Here is a 19911-nt window from a genome sequence, read left to right as displayed (position 1 = left end):
CCTTACTAGTTACTATGTTTTAAAAATCTGACGATTCTCCTGCCTAATATCAACAAAACTGGCAAATATAACAAGCTGATGATACATCCCTCCCAAAGTCACTTGTCTGTTGCAAAAGACTACATAGCTTTAAAGACCATGTAGCTCACAGATAAGGTAGCCTTATTACCAAACCTCTGCAGATCGATCGATTAGTATAAAAGCGCCGCCTACAGACCAATCACCTCTCACGGAAGATGGCGTCGGCACGTGTGGAGCATCCTGCGGACTTGGTTGTGTGGGGGGTAAGAGGTCTTGAGAGACCGTGTTATCCCTTTGATTTTTGCACGAGCATGACCCTAAAAGCGCACTGAAGTCTTGTAGACAACCTGTTGCTTACAACAGAAAGGCCGCAGTTTGAAGAATTTCTTTGTTGGAATATTGAAACTAAACATCCATTGCATAAGGAAAAATTGCAAGAATAAATATAAATAATGGAGTTGTTCCTGTAATTACACTTACTAGTGCTTTATTGCCAGGACAGCGGCTTCGAGAAGCTCCTTAATGGTATTTAAAATCGCTGGGAATGTGCATGATCGGGGTGTACTCTGATTTATTTCTTATGTGACTATGTCGAAATAGTTTTGTTGTTGTTGTTGTTTTTTTTTTTTTTTTTGCAGCAACTAGTGCTTTTAATCTGCGGGCCTGCAATTCTAATTTTCTGAAAGTTCTCTGATCCTGTCCCTGTTCGTGATTGGTTATATCCTGCCAGCAGCGACCCCCCTTTGTGTGAACGTGTTCGTGGCTAAATTGGGAAAACCAACCGTTGATTTGCTGAGTCGTGAATAGGGATGGGTACCGGTGTCCGGTGCCATGATGGCACCGGTTCTGACATAAACGGTAGTAACCAGACCGAAAAGCAGCGCACATTTCGGTGCTTTTTTTTCCTGAGCTGTGATACACTTCTAGCCAATCATTTTACGTTTCCGAGGATAGTAGGCGGGGCCAGGTACGTACGTTCTGTTAGAGCAGAGCTACAGATTAGTGATGGGATTTCCGGCTCTTTTTAGAGACCCGGCTCTTTCGGTTCGGCTCACTAAAAAGAGCCGGCTCTTTCGGCTCCGAACCGGCTCTTCAGGTTGTTTTGTTGCTTTAATTAATTTATTATTAACAATAATATAAAATTATGCACAAAAGGAATTACTAACGTAAAAACAAGTGGTTTTATTTATATATGTTTATATATAAATATATGCGGTGGCCCCTAGAGACAAAACACGTACAAACTCCAAAACACATTTCTAGCATGAACTGAACTTCCAAAGCAGAGCTACTAGATCACTTAAATTACACAATTGAAAGCATGTGTGTATTGTTTGTGTATTTATACACAGGCACTCATATATATATTCAAATAATTTTTAAAAAAGTTCATTTACCTGTTATTACCACACACCAAATCCGGTTGTTGGTACTTGCTGGCTTGTGTAGCCACAAGATAACAAAGGCTCAACACTGCGCCCAGCATCCTGGAGCACTTCTGTTGTCTTTTGTACGTGTTTTGAGTTTTTATGTGCTTCTGAGTTTTTATATGCTTCTGAGTTTTTACGTGCTTCGGAGTTTGTATGTGTTTTTACGTGTTTTGGAGTTTGTACGTGTTTTTACGTGTTTTGGAGTTTGTACATGCTTCAGAGTTCGTACGTGATTTGAAGTTTGTATGTGCTTTGTCTCTAGGGGCCACCGTAAATATACTTTTATTTATTCACTCCACATAAAATGTAATAAATAAATCATATAATACAAAAATCAACTATTCACATTTCAAGTTTTAACTATTTAAATTTTCAGCTTTTTCCTTTCACAAATTTAAAGTGAAAAGAACACAAAACACTGCAAACCACAACACAATTAAATATAAATTATAATATGAAAACTAAAAGAACATGCATATTCTCTGTCATATGGACCTGCATGAATAAACTTTCTCAATCCTTTATCATCTGCAACCGAAAATAGTTGTGGATGATTACTATACCTTTCTAATGTTGTTGTCCCTGCCTCTCTTTCTCTCTCTCTGGCTCTGTTCCTGTGCTACTGAGTGTAACTACCGCCCCTCCCCCTCTGCCCAGCGTAAAGCACAAGGCTCGCGTGCAGAGTGAAGCGGAAAAAAAGTGCGAGAGAGAGGCTGAGAGAAAGAAAAAAAAAAAACCCCACGTGACGGCTCGCGATAAGGAGCCGGCTCGCGTCGTTCACGTCAAAGAGTCGGCTCTAAGAGCCATTTCGTTCGCGAACGACCCATCACTACTACAGATTAAAAATGCCCAAGGCGAAGCGGTCAAAAGTCTGGCTGTACTTCACAGCAAAATATGCAAACTCAGCAGCCTGCAACAAGTGCTTTAAGCTGATACTGTGATACTGTCAAAGGAGGTAACACCAAGAATCCGATTAAACAGCTGGCGACACATCGCGTTTTTTTTTAAAAGCCGAGAAATGCGCTGTATTTGATAGCTTGCTGCGAGACCTCACACCGTGCACGTTGGGTGGGTTGCCAGTTATCGGACCCGGAGCAACATCCCCCAAAAACCCGAAGAATAGAGTCCTGGCCCCTAGCCCTGCCAGTGTAGCAGAAATGATGAGGATGATGATGCAGCAGCAGCCGTTCTTCTCTGCATGAGTAGCTTAATGTTGTTCGTGTGTAATTTACGTTGAGTAGGCTAACCACTATTACATTAATGCATGTAAGGTGAACTAGCAAACATCATCATAGCTACATGCGGCTGTCTTCTTGTTTGATGGCAGATACTCCCTTCACCCTGGCCAAAAAGGCTAAAATGACCAAAGAAAAAGTGGGAAACAGTTAAACATGAGAGGTTTTTGGACAAAGTTTGTGTTTTTTCCATTGTTTAAGCACTGCTTCCAGCCAAGAGTGATGCCATATATGCCACATAGCTGCAGAAAAGGCTAACATTGTTATATTTTTACAAAAAAAACCCAGCTGAACATGAGAGGTTTTTGGACAAAGTTTGTGTTCTCCATTCTTTAAGCACCGGTTCGAGCACCGTTTAAGCACCGGCACCGTTTCAAAAGTACCGATTTGGCACCGGTATCGGATAAAACCTAAACGATACCCATCCCTAGTCGTGAACCAGCTTCCTGAAAGTTGGTGGTTTTAGTGAAGCCGCGTAATGACAAGACGCTTTGGGAGCGCTGAGCTTTGTTTTTAGAACAGGCCCGGTGTTTTGGCACAACACCGAGCTGAGCGATGTAGATGGGGCCATACTCACACAAACCAAAAACTAAACACCAGTAATGTTCCCTCTAAGCTGCGCAATTGCGCACTGCTGGCACGGTCTCTGCGCACAGAAAATCTGCGTTGCGCACAAAAAAAATCTAACCTGAATTGAAATTAAAATTAATACTTTAACAATTCTGTTGTGCAGTGTTAGTCAGTAAGTGGCTGCTTCCGTATGGGATACGTGTCATCGACCTGAGCAGCCCAGTTCTCTGGGTTTTGCTTACGTCGCCGGGGAAGGGCTGCTTGCATTTAAATAAATAAAGAAATGAATAAATAAATAAAGGGACAAAAATTAAATCAAAGAAAAGGAGAGCATGGCGTAATAACACGATGAAGAGCTGTTTGATTTGCATGTAGTATAAATAAAAATAGGTGTTCACTTTTTTCTCTGCTTGGAAAATGTTTAAATAATTTCACTTGTGTCAGTTTGATTAATTTTGGTTGTTTAGGACATGACAAGGTAGTTAGTTTTATGTTTTCTGATCATGTTTCCATATCTACTAAAATTGTAATTAGGAAGTACAATTAATTGTTAGTTAGTTTAGATGTCTTTTTTTTCATTTTGTTTCCAGATTTGTTACTTGGACTGAGCTTATACACCTTTCTGTCTGTCTTTGTTTTTCTGCCTCTTTAGGGAGAAGAATTGGGACCTGTGTCTCTTGCCTCAGAAGATACAGATAATGACAACAGGGAAATACCCCATCCTTGCCCATTTGGAAAATACCGACGGAGCTTGGAGACCCTTATACCCTTCCGCTGTTCCTCACCAGAGTCAGTTTCATTGATGAAAGAGAAATTGCTAAATGTAACCTGTCTGCCAAATAAGTTACTTTCTTTGATATAGAATGTCTTCCTTGTACAGTACTCATTTGCTTTTGCTTTTTTTGTCTTGTCCAGGTCCCACGCTGTAGATAATGCAGGTTTAATATCATCTTCAGTCTTTCTGTGGATGATCCCCAAAATGTGGGCCATGTTCAAGAATGGGCTGGATACATCCGACCTACACCTGTCTCCTTTTGATGTAGCAGACATTAGCGCAAAAAGGTCTCTCTTTGCAGATTCACATTTTTCGGTTGTTGTTTAAGGCATTCGCAGAATCTAACATTTCAATGGATGATGCATTTTGTTTACAAAGGGGGTAAACAAGCATGTGGGAAAGAAACCTCAGACGAAAGAGATGATGCACAACGAGGAACAAAGAAAGGGCTTTATTAGAAATATTAAGAGGAATAGACAGAAACCCAAAGTAGGTCTGCTTGGGACATGACGCACCATTAATGTAGCTGCTGAAATTTGCACCTTGAAGATAAGTCAAAGGAATGAGGCTGACTTGTCAAAATTAAATGCTAGACAATTTTTAGTGTACATGATTTGATTGTGAGTGTTTTGCAGGCTCCAGAGGCTATGGAATGAAGAAGTGGCAAGGAGAGGCTTGGAGAATGCCTCACTGATTCGGGTGACTCTTCGTTTTCAAAGAACTAGACTGATTCTGTCCGCCCTCGTTTCCATTCTTGCCATGGTGGCGGCCTTTTTGGGGCCGGTGAGTTGTCGTCATCTGTATTTTCAGACTTTGTGACGTTCTGATGTTTGCCTAAATGTTTTATTTATTATAAATCAAATTTGACTTCAAGAAATAGTGGTTCATACTCTGTAAACAGTTTCTAATCGCTTTTTTAGAATTTCTACTCTCTGAAGTGTATCAAGCATTTTGTCTGTCCCTTCAGGCGGTCGTCGTTTATAAGATCTTAGACTACGTTTGCGACCCAGGAGAAACCAGTGGTGTTGGTTTGGCCTTTGCTTTGTTCACCACAGAGTTTCTCAAAACTTCCATGATATCCTTGCAGTGGGCATTAACACTGCGTACGGCCATCAGACTGAAAGGTGCCTTATGCTCTTTGGGCTTCCAGAAAGTCACATCTCTGCGAGTACTTGGCGACATGTCAAACGGAGAGGTAAAGACTGGTTTACACACACAGAGAATTCACTTTACCTGCACTGCTGTGAAAAGTGGCCTAGTCAAAGTCTAGACTTGAATCTAACTGAGATGTGTTGGCATCAATAAGTCTTTCATGCTTGAAAATCCTCCAATGTGGCTGAATTACAACAATTCTGTTGAGAAGAGTGGGCCAAAATTCCTTCGGGACTCATTCCCATTATTACAAATGTTTGATTGCGGTTCTTCCTCTCAAGGGTGGCATAACCACCTATCACTTTTTCATGTATGGACAGGTACATTTGGAGAACTTCACCTTCATAAATTAAAGCACAATTTAAACACTTTGTATTTATTTTGGTAATTTTTGTCTAATATTAAGATTTGTTTCATCCTAAAGAAATGCATGAGACAATAAGATACTTTTTCAGTAAATCTTCTCACATTTGGTGTATTATGAAAAACAGGTGAAATATAAGGTTTCGTTTTCTCATTTTTCTTTCATCTAGATTCTTAATATTTTGACAAATGTTGGACACAATGTTTTTGAGGCAGTTGTGAATGGGAGCTTTGTGATGTCCACCCCTGTACTCTTTGTTGCGGGCATTTGTTATGCCTGGAACATTCTGGGCTACACTGCAATTATTGGAGTCCTCATCTACGTCATCTGTATTCCCATTGAGGTATGTACATGAAGTTAATAAAGTGAGATAGATAAATACAAAAAGGGCTCTGATTGAGGTAAGCATTACAGTCAATGTTGTAATGTAAAGTTGTAATGTAGATAAACTATGAAAGAATTTGCCCAAACGTAATATGCTGAAACCTGTGCTGTGAGGTCTAAGTCATCATTGAGGAATACCCTTACCTTCTACTTTTGGAATCTTGGCAATCAGGGGACTAATCATTTTTTCTTCTTCTTTTCTAGTATCTTGGCATATCTCACAAATGTATTCAAGACAAAAGCAATGGTAATAAAAGACAAACGTGTTCATACAATGACTGAGATTCTCAACAGCATTAAGCTAATCAAGATGTACGCCTGGCAAGAATCTTTTGAGATGAAAATTGCAGGTAAATTGAGCAGCTGTTTCCCATTTGGCAGCACTTTCCATTTATCTAGTAATATCGCATATCACACGCATTATTTATAGACTCCCATTTGTTTGGATACAAAATCAGGCATGTAATCTTGTTACTAGATGCAAAAGAGATGATGTGAAATGTTTGAGTGCTATGGATGTGTGTTAGGGTGCGTCTACAAAGAATGATGAAAGTAGCAGACTAGGTAAACAAACTTTCTTTCTTACAGAGTTGAGGAAACTTGAAAAGAAACTAGTACAGAAGATCCTTGAAATCCAGATTATTAATGGCAGCTTGACCATGGCCATCAGCACCATTGCCACTGTTTTCACCTTTCTCATCCACACTTTGTTGGGGTTACCACTGAAAACATCTGATGTAAGTAGTAGCACAGCTCTGTAACAATATTATGCAGTAACACAGCCTCTGTTAGCATTTCCACTCGGTGATTTGGAGAAGTTGTGAGTAGAGATGAACTGAGAAGAAAACTGCGAGAATTTTGTAAGAAGGCTTGGTCTACTGACAGAAAAGGTCTAACATATAAATTGAGGATTGTTGTGTTGTGAGATTATAGTGCAATATTTTCTTCCCAGGCTTTTACTGTTGTTGCCATCTTCACCTCCATGAGGTTCACCTTTGCTCTCATGCCGATTGCTGTGAAGGCCCTCACTGATGCTTTTGTGTCACTAAAACAACTTAGGGTAAGCTCTTCTTTTTGGTTCTAGTAGTAGTAGTAGTAGTAGTAGTAGTAGTAGTAGTAGTAGTAGTAGTAGTAGCGTTTCCACTTGTTATGGTCTTTCTGTTCATTATTAAGTTTTCTTTAATACACTTTTATCACTGTCTAAGGAGCTTGGAAAGAAAAGTGTCTGGACTTCTTGAACACGTTTCACCTCTCATCTGAGAAGCTTCTTCAGTTCTAGGGTCAAATGGTGGAGAGTCCCAGATTTAAGCCCTGTGGGAGTGTCCCCCCCAAGAGGGATAATGAAACCCCCAAATGATCAATGGTCATGAGAATTTGCATAATTAAGATTAAGGAACTGACCTCCCAGCCCATTGTTCCTTCAGTGGGCTGGTTTCAGTCATTATGCAAATGTACTGTTTATAAACTTGGGGAAACCTGCAGTCAGCTGAGACTGAAGAAGTCACTTGGATGAGTGACGAAACGTTTCTACCACTTAAAGAACTTAAAGAAGTCCAGACGCTTTTCTTTGCAAGCTCCTTTGACTACGATGACCTGGATGACTGAGAACCTTTCGGGTGAGCTCATTGTGAAACCTAGCCCCACCCTATCATGGGATTTCCTGAGGTCAAATAGCCCAGGATGTGAGTGGGCACAGTGGACATAGATGGCTTCTTTCACTCCTCTTTCAAACATCTGTCCTCTATTTCCAAAATGTGAACATTGGCATCCTTGAAAGAGTGACCTTTGTCCTTTACATCCTGGCCCAGAAGCTTCTCGGATGAGAGGTGAAACGCGTTCAAGCAACTTAAAGAAGTCCAGACACTTTTCTTTCCAAGCTCCTTAGACTACGATGACTGAGAACCTTCAGACACACTTTTATCACTATTGTAATATAAGTACAATTTAAGCATTGCTTACTTGTGAAGTATTTCTATGGAAAATAATTGGTTTTGCAAGGCAGCAACTCATTTAGACATGTAGACACAGTCAAGATGACCTGATGGAGCTCATCCAGTCAGATCAGGGGATGGTACAATACCACTAAACATCAAAATGTTGCTTACCATTGTAAAAAAGAGTAGAATGCCTGTCTATAGGATAAGATAACTGCTGACCTAGCTAAGTTTGCCCTGCAGACCTACCCTGTGGCCACACTTTGACTTGTTTCCCTACCATACCTGTGCCACAGACTTTAGGTAGAGTCATAGTTATTATGTGTCCTTTTTGAATTTCATTATTCCTTTTGCATTGATGCCAGACTAAATGTAAAGGAGTAGTCTCACACTCACCACACACTCATGTGAACCTCTCCAAATCTTGTCCTCTACAAACCAGTGAAAAAGGCCATGCTGCTAATCACAAGCTGGATTTGTATTAATCATGATGCTTTTAGGACTTGCAGTACAGTATTTTAATTCATAATCTTTTTAGTTTTGTTAAAGTTGTTACTGCCATGGATCTTAGAAATCTGAAAAGCAAAATTGGTAAAAACCTGAATGATGTAAATGCACTGTGACTGTTTCAGAAAATCTTACTCATCCAGAATCCTGAGCCTTACCTGACGCAGATAGCAGGCAGTAATTCTGCTGTAGTGATGAGAAATGCTACACTTTCATGGACCAAACGCAGCCAGTCAGAGTCACCGCCCAGAGCAGCTAATGAGGTGACGGAACACAATATGGACGTGCCTTCTCCGAATGAAAATGTTGAGACCTTACCAACCCTCAGAAACATCTCTTTTACACTACCCAAGGTGTGATCAAATAATAACTGAAGTTATCAAGACTCTGCTGGATATGAAATGATTATCTCTGTGATATTTCCTGAAGGGAAAACTGCTTGGTGTTTGCGGGAATGTGGGTAGCGGAAAGACGTCACTGATTTGCAGCATTTTGGAGCAGGTTTGTTTCTTTTGTATGCTCTATTGTTTTGTATCTGTCTGCATTTATTCACATTATGTTTTTACTATTTCTAACTTTACATTACAGTGACATTAGTTTTTTGGCCTGCTCACTTTCCTTTTAGATGTACCTTCTTCAGGGCTCCATCACAGCTGATGGGACATTTGCGTACGTTTGCCAGCAGGCCTGGATTTTTCATGGAACTGTTCGAGAAAATATTCTCATGGGGGAACCTTTTGATCAGACCAGGTAAGTTAAATCCATCTTCTTGCATTTATGGCTGCCATCTCCTCCTTGTCAACCACCACTTTGTCTGTATAGTTAATCGAGGCCCTTTCGAACTGCATGTCCCCAATCTGCCCTGGGAGGCACAAAAAAATCAAGTTGGATACCTTCCATGGAACTTCTAACGGTTTTTATTTTGACATTCTGAAATGTTGGTGGAAGGTTCATAGTCAACCAAAATGAGGTCCTCTTGGTTTTCTGACAGTATCACCTCTACTGCCAGAGATGGTAAAAAGCTTGGCTAGGAACCAGTGTTTGCTGTAAACTTTATCAATTCACTTTGTTTCAAAATCAGATTTCCATAAACTGCTGCTGAGGGGAAAACGGTTTAGGAATAAATTAATAGCAGTCCTTTAAAATATGTCAAAATAGCATAACTGAATTGATACATTTAATGCAACATTTTGCATGAAATCCTTTTTCTTGTTAAATGATTTTGGTCATGCTTTACTGTCAGCAATTGGTAAATTGGACTGGAACTTCTGTAACACCTTTCTATTCAGGTGAGCACACAAAGCATTTTGTTCTTGCACACATCCAATCACATACACATTTATACAGTGTTTAACATTCTTCATTTATAACATTCTTAGACACTCACTCACCCTTTGATGGATGCATCAAGGGCAACTAGGGGTTCAGTATGTCGAGGAACTCGGGTTAAATTCAGTGACCTCTTGTTCTGCTAACTGAGCCGCAGTCACCCACAAGTTATAATTGGCTGAATAAATGACTAGCTCCCATCCTATTAAAATATACTTCGCTATAGTATTAACCAGTTTGTTGCCTTGTACTGCTCCCCAACAGATATGACAGAGTTGTGGATGTCTGTAGCCTCAGAGCTGACCTAAGCATCCTGCAATATGGTGACCAAGCTGAAGTGAGTGCTTTCCAGACCAACAGGGGAGTGTCACACACCGACACAGGGGTTTTTAAGTGTATTTATTTACCCCACTCACTTAAGATGTAACTCAAGCTTGCAAATTGATGCTACAATAAAGTGGAAGGATTAAATTGTAATTTAGTATTAATCAAAAGTTCACAATATTATAAATATCCTTTTTGTGGGCAGATTGGAGAGCGGGGTCTAAATCTATCAGGGGGACAGAAGCAGAGAATCAGCCTGGCAAGAGCGGTCTATTCCAACAGGGACATTTTCCTCCTTGATGACCCACTATCTGCTGTTGATGCTTATGTGGGGAAACACATTTTTGAAGAATGTATAAAGAAAGAGCTGAGAGGAAAATCCATCATACTGGTTACACATGAGCTCCAGGTAGGAAAACGTATTCAATTATTATGTAGTGGAGACTGGGCTGTCTGGGCTCAAAAGCACCTTTTCCTTTAGTACCTACTCTGACTCGCCTCGGATCGACTGGTTTTCCATTGTAATCTGGTACTACATGCGTGGTTGTCGTCATACCAAAGCGTCTAAGTGTCCGGTGACGTAATTAATATACAACACGAATGCTACAAAAAAGATGGATGTCAAGGCAAGAAATATACCTGCTGCTGCCAGCCAATCGGTCCCATGCAGTGTTACAACGTCACATTTTAGTACCTGCTCGGATTAACCCCAGGCAAGCAGGTACTGTGGCCTAACTGAAAACTGCAAGTCAATCAGAGTAGGTACTAATGGGAAAACAGGCTATCGTTTAAAGCGGTGGTTCCCAAACTTTTTTTACTGGGCCCCCCTTTGTTTTACAAGAAAACTGTTGCTCCCCCCCGCACAAAAACATCCTCCAACCACACACACACTCATATTTTGTTTCCAAACTCATTGCGGTTTATTTCACACCTCAAACATTTAGTAAACGATTAAGCAAATGCAAGTAATCTGCAATAAATTACAGGTAGCAATGAAATAAACTACGAACTCTTGTACGCTACGTCCACACCTACATGGGTATTTTTGAAAACACAGCTGTTTCTGGACGTTTGGGCCTTTTGTCCACACGTAAACGGGGTTTCGAATCACTGAAAACTGAGATTTTTTTTTTTTAAACTCCTTTTTTGCGTTTACATGTGAACGAGGAATACGGAGTTTGTCACACAACGTCAAAGGTGTGTGCCTTTTTTCACGTCACGCTGTGCGCCACGTTATTGTTTACATGAGATGAATTGCAGAATGGAAGATAGTCAGATTAAGAGTATTTTGTCTCTATCTGCAGGTTACTGCAGTTACATGTCCCTCCATTTAGAAAGGCAGAGGCGTCACGGTGTAATTATTTTACTTGTTTCCGTTTCCTGTGTAATAATATTCAACATTGCTATCAATACATTTTTCAAAAGATGCCTCTTTGTGCAAAATGGGTTCAAAAACATAAACAACTGTGGGATACTGTTTGTCTGTGATTTGAACCGAGAGAACAAATCGTGGCAGGAACGACCTGATATTATTTGTATCCCGCTGTAACTTTACTGTATAAAGAGCTAACATCTCCAAAATGTCAGGAGTAGTTAGTCATTACAGCAAGCGTTTGTGAACTAAAAAATCAAGAATGTGGGATACTGTTTGTCTGTGATTTGGAGAGCCCAGCGCATCCTCCCGACGCAGGGAAAACCAATTCTGCAGGGGAGAGCTACCTCGGCACTTGTGCAGGTGAAACCAAATGGCAGATATGCTTCACCATATTTTCTAGTCTTTGGCTTAGAATGAAGTTGGTTTGGAAACATATTCAGCGATGCTTCATCTCCTGCTTTGCGTTTGTGTGAGAGCCCCGTCAAAAAACCTGTCCATTATGCTAGCAGCGTCCAAACGTTCTTTTCTTCTTCTTCTTCCTCCCCCCCCCCCCTTTTCATATTGGGCGGGCCCCACACTTTGGGAAGCTCTGGTTTAAAGAAACATACCTGAGTACGTATGGAAAACCTACATATTTTGCTCATGAGTTGTAAGGTGCAATTTTTCCAAAGAATAAGGATTTGTCACATGCCAGTAACGCACACAACTGTTTAGAGCTCTAACCAGAGTTGAGCTGGTTTTGATAATTTGTTCTTTCTTGTGGCTTTTAGTATTTGGAGTTCTGTGATGAGATCCTGGTTCTGGACAATGGAACAGTATGGGAGTCTGGAAACCACAGGGATCTGATGAGAGCCAATGGACGCTATACTCAGCTCATCAGTACCTACCAGATGGAAGAGTCCAAAGTAAGGGTGTCATGTATCATGGTTCTATTACTGTCCTTATTATTGAAACAAAATTGACTGTAAAACAAAGTGTGCGTTCCATAAGTGTCAATGTTTTAAGCTTATCCAGACTGAGCTGTAAGACTGTCCTTGATATATATTTATTTATTTTTATTTTTCTTCTGTCAGGCCAAGAAAAAGAAAGCTGGGGACATGGCACTAGCATCATTTATTGATGGCCAGTTGGAAGAGATTGACCTCAGACATTGTGCAAGCACTGGCACTGAGAATCCTGGTGTGAAAACATGGAAGAAAAACATTTGATTTAAACTGACATATTTTCCCTGAAGAGCAAGTTTAAAAAAAATAAAAAATAAATAAATTTATTCAGATATTAGATGTCAGCTAATAAAAATGTATTTTTCTTTTTCATTCTATAATGATACGTTTGTTTGTTTGTTTGTTTGTTTGTTTTTGTTTTTTAAGCCGCTGTCCCAGCTGGTAATCAGCTAGTGAGTCAGGAGTCCTCTACAAAGGTGCCATCTCCTGGAGAACATACTGCACATACTCCCAGGCACTTGGAGGTCTGTTATTCACACATGGAATGTTGGGGTTATGTATGAAATTAAATTGCATATTTTCATTTTAAATGTTTTTTTGTTTATAAATTTTTTTTATCAATGCACAGAAAGTTATTGCATGTCAGTTTTTAATTTATTTTTAACTTTAAAATAAAGGATTCGATATTAGCCTTTTTACTGGTGTCAAACAAGCTTGGCTATATATACTGGGTTCTAAACATCCCCTCACAACTGCCAAGACACTTGTTAACAACTTGGCAAAGTCAAGAATTGTAGTCTCAAAGAAGATAAACCACTACAACGCTTCACAAGAATAGATTTGTAAGACCAAGAACTACTCCAGACTTTGGTTGTTTAGAGCAAACAAGAGAATCTGTCAGATATTACAATTCAAGTCAACATAACATATTGATCAGTAGCTTTCATTTGTTTTCCCCCCCATATAACTACCACTGAGTACACTGTAAATTCTTCCTCTAACTCCTGTTTCCCAATGCTGCATATGCTTGTGGATACATTATTATGAGCAATAATGCACAGCCAAACTTGTGATGCATAAACTGCTCATTGTTGTTACAGGCTACACAGTTTCTTTCATTATCCTCCTGAATATGTTCCTGTTGGCAGGATCCACAGTCTTCAGCAATTGGTGGTTTAGCTTCTGGATGGCAAGTGGTGATGGGGTGAGAATTATTTCATTCCTTATCACTGTCACACACGTTGAAATAGTTCTCTGTGAGCCTTCAACTCACAAGAGGGTAAGAAGTCATGCCTTTTTTGTGGCTGTTGTGCAAGATAAACTCTTTCTGTATTTACATTTTGCTACGTAAAGCTGAGTTGATGTTACATCATCACTCATTGGTCTTCTAGCTCTCCTGCTGGTCCACACTTACACGCTCCACCTACTGCCAATATCTCAAGGTTGGCTTCATCAGCAATCAAGTTTTTTTCTAATTGCCAGTTATTTTTGAAAATGTTTATTTTGGCCTAGTCCAAGCATTTCTCATTGAAACAACTTGATGTTTTGATCTTCTGTTGGTTTTGTCACTTAGTTTTGGTCATTACACACTCACTCTAGTTTCCATGCACTTGCCCCTTAAAATACTTGGAATGCCTGAGGGTCATCTTTCAGCTTGAAGACAGTATAAAAATTTCAGCAAGGGTTTTAGCTGTCACTTGAGTAAGCGTCATCCCTGAACCATAAGAAATCAGTTTGAGGAAATCTTGAGGAAAAGTATTTGATGCTCACAAAGCAGGAGATGAAATCCTGTGGTAACTTTGTATGTCTGAGTGTCAAGAACTTGAGTGAGAAGTATCGTGATTTAAAATCCAGAGAGCCACACATTATAGACCAAGCCTGGCAGATGTAGCAAGCGAAAAACTGTTTCGGACTCCTCAAATTCTGCTTATTTCTAGTTTTAGGAAATGATATTTAATCATTCGTTTATGTATACAATGACTTTGTCTGACTTCACTAACTTTTCTTTTTTTTTATTAATTTATGTTTTTATTTCCAAGTCATCCAGTAACACAACTGCAGTCCAGGGAGAAATCTCTCAAAATCCACACCTTCACTTCTACCAGGTTATTTATGCTGCAACAGTGGTTGTCATTGTTGTACTTTCCATTGTGAAATCCATAATCGACACTTATTTCACCTTGAAGGCCTCCTGCAAATTCCATGACATGCTGTTCAAAAAGGTACTGTGAATTCTCAGCACCATAGAAATCTCTGCTACTCACCATTACACATGGTCATTTTAAATATGGATAAGGGTTTACTTATCACAAATGTATTGAATCCAAAACTGGGAACGTTTACTAGCTACAGATGAACTGTTTGTTTTCCTATTGCAGATTATTGATAGTCCAATGAGTTTCTTTGACACAACTCCAACGGGCCGACTTCTAAATCGTTTCTCTAAAGATCAAGACGAAGTGGAAACTGTCCTTCCTCTTGTCATGGACTCTTTCTTACAGTGTTCTCTACTCGTCGCATCCACAGTTGTTGTCATCTCAGTTATTTTCCCCGCCATGCTTGTAGTTGGAGTTATTATGGCAGCTTTTCTTGCCTTCACTGTCTTGTGAGTTTATGCTGGTTAAATCTATAAAACACAGTTACTGAAAGTAACAGGTCCTCTAAGGTACTATATATCTGTGCCTTCTCTGCAGTGTATTCCAGAGGAGTATACGTCATATGAAGAATCTAGAAAACATCAGTCGCTCTCCATGGTTTTCTCTAACCACCTCAACTTTGCATGGCCTCAGCACCATCCATGCCTATAGTAGAAGAGACAGCCTTATAGAACAGTAAGTTTCTGAAATTTGTTACTAGGCTATCACCTCTTGCTTTTGCAATGTTTTTGATACAACACATTGTAAATTGTATGTTTCTTTGGGGCGGGGTGACTGTGGACAGTGGGATGTTCAAAAACTCCTGTTTTATATTACAGGTTCAATATCTTGACTGATATCAACTCCAAATACCTTTTCATGTTTAATGCTGTCACACGTGCATTCGCCTTCTGCCTGGAATTAATGGCTGCTACTACGACGCTGTTTGTGGCTCTCTTTGTAGTGCTCAGCAGTAATGACTTAATCAGTCCATCCTTGAAAGGCCTCGCGATATCCTATTCCTTGCAGGTACATTTGGACAGCACATGAAGCCATGTTCATTTTGCTTTTCAGACATGGATTTACATAATTTTTAAACTTATTTTCAGTTGACAGGCATGCTTCAATATGTAGCCAGACTCTCGATAGAAGTGGAAGCAAGATTCGACTCAGCGAAACGGCTCCAGGAATATGTCACGGTCAGACTCATGTCCTGAAATCATTCACCTGTCATTGTTTTGCTGAGACCAAGGCCAGAGTTCATTAAACATGCTACACACCCATCTGCTTGATCCCTGTAAACTTTTAATTGTGTTTGCAGGATTGTAGGTCTGAGGCTCCCAGGCATGTTAAGGAGACTCAGATCCCACAGAACTGGCCTAGCAGTGGGGGCATCACCTTCGTAGACTATAAGATGAGGTACAGAGAGAATGCACCAATTGTGCTGAACGGCATTGATTTCCACATTCAACCTGGAGAGAAGCTGGGGATCGTGGGAAGGACTGGCTCTGGTAAGGCTCTGGGTTCAGTAGCTGTTTCTCTTGTTGATTTCATCTAGTCTTTGGGTGATGATGATTTACAACAATACACCCTAGAAATGATGATAAATACATGAACTCGTTTTTCAACATCACTCTGAGACAGACAATTTAATCTTAGAGTGTGCAAATATAGGAAGGCAGTCCTACATAGTTTGTTTAATATCCTCAATGTTACTGGAGGCCAAGGTAATGTCATCCAGGGTATCTGGCCATGTTTCTAAGATAAGGCAGTGCACAACAACCTCAGTTTTTTCTGAATTTAGAAGCACTTAGAGGGAATTAGAGGTGATCCAGGTTTTAATTTCTTTAAGAGATTCCTGTAGTTTAATTACTTGGTGTGTGTCAACAGGCTTCATAAGTCTGGGTATCATCAGGCAATGAAAATGTATGCTATTTATACTAACACTGCCTAAGGGAAACTCTTATAATGTAAACAGAAATGGTCCCAACACAGAACTCTGTGGAACTGTATCAGCATCAAACGCTGAGGTCTAACAAGTCAAGAACAAAGAGTTGACTGTAAGAGGCCAGAAGAAAACCATTTGCCACCTTCACTTGTTCCATTTCTGTACTGTGAGCTCTGAAAGTTGACTGAAACTGCTGTTTTACTTTGAAGAATTTTTGAGATAAAGTTAGCCAATTATAGGCCAGTCTCTAAGATAGCTGGGTCAAGTGATGGCTTTTAAATAATGGTTTAATTACTGCCACATTAAAGGCCCGTGGTAAATAACTTGTTAATAAAGATAAGCTGATTATAATTAAGATGAAGATTGGTTAATAAAGAAGATTAGTTAATGGTAGGAGGGCTTTTTCTTTTTTAATTGTTATTGTTGCTATTATTCCCCCACCCCAACCCTCTAAGATAGATGGCACCCCTGCCTACACCTGGTTGTGCTGAAAGTTTAGTGATTGACTCTAAATCCTCCCATATTCCTGATTTCAAATGATATTTTATGTAGCACATTTTAATGTAAATTTTAACAGTTTTAGGTTAATTCAGCTACTCTAATCTGCGGTTTGCATCTGTAGGAAAATCGTCTTTAGGAGTAGCTCTATTTAGACTTGTGGAGCCTGCAGCAGGAACCATACTGATAGATGGGGTGGACATCATGTCAATTGGCCTGCAAGACCTGCGTAGCAAATTGTCTGTGATTCCTCAGGACCCTGTGCTATTTGTTGGTACAGTCAGGTAACCTTGGCCAACCCATAAATCTCACATTGGTCTGACCACTGTGGATCAGTATCTGGCTAATGACCCCCATCCCTGCAGGTACAACTTGGACCCCTTTAATAAATACACTGATGAGGAGATCTGGGCAGCGCTCGAGAAGAGCTACATGAAGGACTCGGTATGTTTTGAGTGCAACGTAAAAGTTGGTACATTTAAAATTCCTATACAGCCCCTTTTTTTTTTTTTTTTTTTTTTTCTCTCTGCTCTTTGTTTGTATACATTATGAATTAGGATAGTGGAGTGGAGCTGTAATGTGATTTGTTTCCTCAGATCTCAAAGCTGGAGGGGACGCTTGAAGCACATGTTATGGAGAATGGAGAAAACTTCTCTGTAGGCCAGAGACAGCTGATCTGTATGGCTAGAGCTTTACTCCGTAACTCCAAGGTCAGAGTGCACTTTTTTGGGGGGGGGGGGGGTGGGCTTGATGATTTGTCACCTGGCTGGGACAATGCTGTCACATACTGCATTCACTGATGCCAGTCAAAGCAATTTCCTGTGACTCTCTGTCAATATGCTCTGCACTGTCCTTAAACATCGCAAATCTGTCCTGATTTAAATTTTTTCCCCTTGAGGTCATCAGTACAATGTTTAGATTCCTCTTCAGAAGTACCCCTAAGCCTTAAAAGCCTGGTAGGGTATTGTTGTCACTCCGCAGGGCAGATGGACAGGATGTACACCTAAGTTTGAATGCTACTTGAGATTGAGGTGACGTAGGAGCGTCAAATTGAGACCATAGACATATTTACTAAAAATCTCAGACGGAGTTGAATCTCAAATTTCTAAAAATAAATATAAAAACTTGAGAACAAGGTGATGTAAGATTTTGAAATTTGTACATAGGTGTGTCTGCTAGGAGGCTGAGTGGCACCACTGGCAGTCACCAGTATTTTCTTTCTGTTTTTTCCTCTTTACATGGCCACTGCAACATAATCTTCACTCGGTATCTGTTGGAGAGGTCTGCCACCCTGTGGCCAACTTCCTTTGGAAAAAATACAAAAAAATAACTTAAGACAAAGGAAAATTATTTTTACGGACTTCTCCGATTTATCATGGCACTTTTCAGAAATCCAAAATTAGCAGCCATGCTCAAAATGGCCCAGAGGTGAATGAGAATGGTAAATGGCCTGTATTTGTATAGCGCTTTACACCACATTCAGTCATCCACCCATTCACACACTGGTGATGGCAAGCTACACTGTAGCCATAGCTGCCCTGGGGCGCACTGACAGAGGCGAGGCTGCCGGACACTGCCGCCCCCGGGCCCTCTGACCACCGCCAGTAGGCAACAGGTGAAGTGTCTTGCCCAAGGACACGATGACCGAGACTGTCTGAGCCAGGGCGCGAATTCATGGGGCCCCATGACCGTGAATGAATGAGAGGCCAAATTGAAATTGGTTAAGGGTTATGATTATTATGGACCTGTTCTTCAAACTATTCTATAATGTCTCATTTGTATGAGATTGCTAATCGCCACATTTGTATTTAGAAAGTATGGGCGTTTTATGTATTGTGACATGCTGTCCTCCTTTAAAACTGTTTTTGCTTATACTAATGGTCTGTCCTCTTCTTGAGCAGATCATTCTTTTGGATGAAGCCACTGCCTCCATAGATGCAGAGACAGATGCTCTGATCCAAAACACCATCCAAGAAGCCTTACGTAATAGCACTATGCTCACAATAGCTCATCGGCTCAGCACTGTGATGCAAGCAGATCGTATTCTGGTCATGGACAATGGACAGGTAACAACCCCAAATATGCACAGATTAATGTTGTGTCATCTTATGCTTACTAATTGCTCCATATGACAGGTGGCAGAGTTGGATGATCCAAATACACTGAAGCAAAAGCCATTCTCTATGTTCTCATTACTGCTGACTGCTTCAAACACTGTAAATTTGTGAAACAAAGTAAATCTTGAAACCAAAGAACATCTGTGGAGTAGGCACATGTATTTAGATTACTATTTTAATGACTATTCTGTATATTTAAAAATGTTAATTATTTTATTGTCTTTGTCTTTAAAGTTTAAATCTATAATTGTGTATCTATAATGTGTTGTGTTTTTAAAAAATCTACAGTAAATAAAATGTTGTAACAAACTGTAAAACCATGTTTTGCCAACTTACTGCAGTTATATTCTAATGTTGCTGACAAAATGTTGAGTTAAATTATTCATAATTTAAGAGTTAAACACATCCCCATCTTATTAGCTTTTAGCCTATTGCTTGTTTTTGCATGCATCTGTTATTGCATAGCATCTTAATTTATTCCACCAGTTAATGGACAACTGCACTAAATCAAATGTAAACATTCAGTGACGCGGTGGTGGCTAAAAAGATTTGTTTACCAAAATGTGGGCTGGCAGACTGGACTTGTTTGAGAAGTCTGAAATGAGTCAAGCATAAAATTTGACCACTAAAACATTTTTATTTTTCTGTTCAGAAATGCAAGTAAATAACTGTCATTTGGGTTCCTTATTGAAACACACACAAAGTATTTATTAAGTAAATATGAGGATTCGTGAATGACAATCATTGTATCCCCCAATACAATGATCAAACTAAGAAGAGCAGCATACACAAAAGCACCCAACATTCTTAAAACCAATTACAAAGTCAGCTTATATATGCTCTTGAGTGCATCCATTGGCTATAGGACT

At 39.9% G+C, this 19911-nt stretch overlaps 1 pseudogene across 1 annotated transcript; it reads left to right on the top strand.

Annotated features, from left to right (window-relative positions):
• Positions 1 to 152: 152 nt before the first annotated feature.
• Positions 153 to 19359, top strand: LOC113006341 (ATP-binding cassette sub-family C member 12-like; annotated as a pseudogene). Its single transcript, XR_013908594.1, has 30 exons — positions 153 to 284; positions 3909 to 4045; positions 4172 to 4318; positions 4667 to 4814; positions 4999 to 5226; positions 5717 to 5890; positions 5981 to 5982; positions 6136 to 6281; positions 6520 to 6668; positions 6884 to 6991; positions 8498 to 8725; positions 8802 to 8873; positions 8998 to 9122; positions 9966 to 10038; positions 10231 to 10434; positions 12171 to 12305; positions 12474 to 12579; positions 12771 to 12868; positions 13445 to 13548; positions 14384 to 14566; positions 14723 to 14949; positions 15038 to 15175; positions 15319 to 15508; positions 15589 to 15678; positions 15801 to 15990; positions 17050 to 17209; positions 17291 to 17369; positions 17522 to 17635; positions 18827 to 18991; positions 19061 to 19359. The product of XR_013908594.1 is annotated as an ATP-binding cassette sub-family C member 12-like (transcript).
• Positions 19360 to 19911: the final 552 nt, after the last annotated feature.

Source organism: Astatotilapia calliptera, chromosome 1 (assembly GCF_964374335.1).
Source record: "Astatotilapia calliptera chromosome 1, fAstCal68.1, whole genome shotgun sequence".
Taxonomy (NCBI): Eukaryota; Metazoa; Chordata; class Actinopteri; order Cichliformes; family Cichlidae; genus Astatotilapia; species Astatotilapia calliptera.
This window is presented reverse-complemented; position numbering and strand designations above follow the sequence as displayed.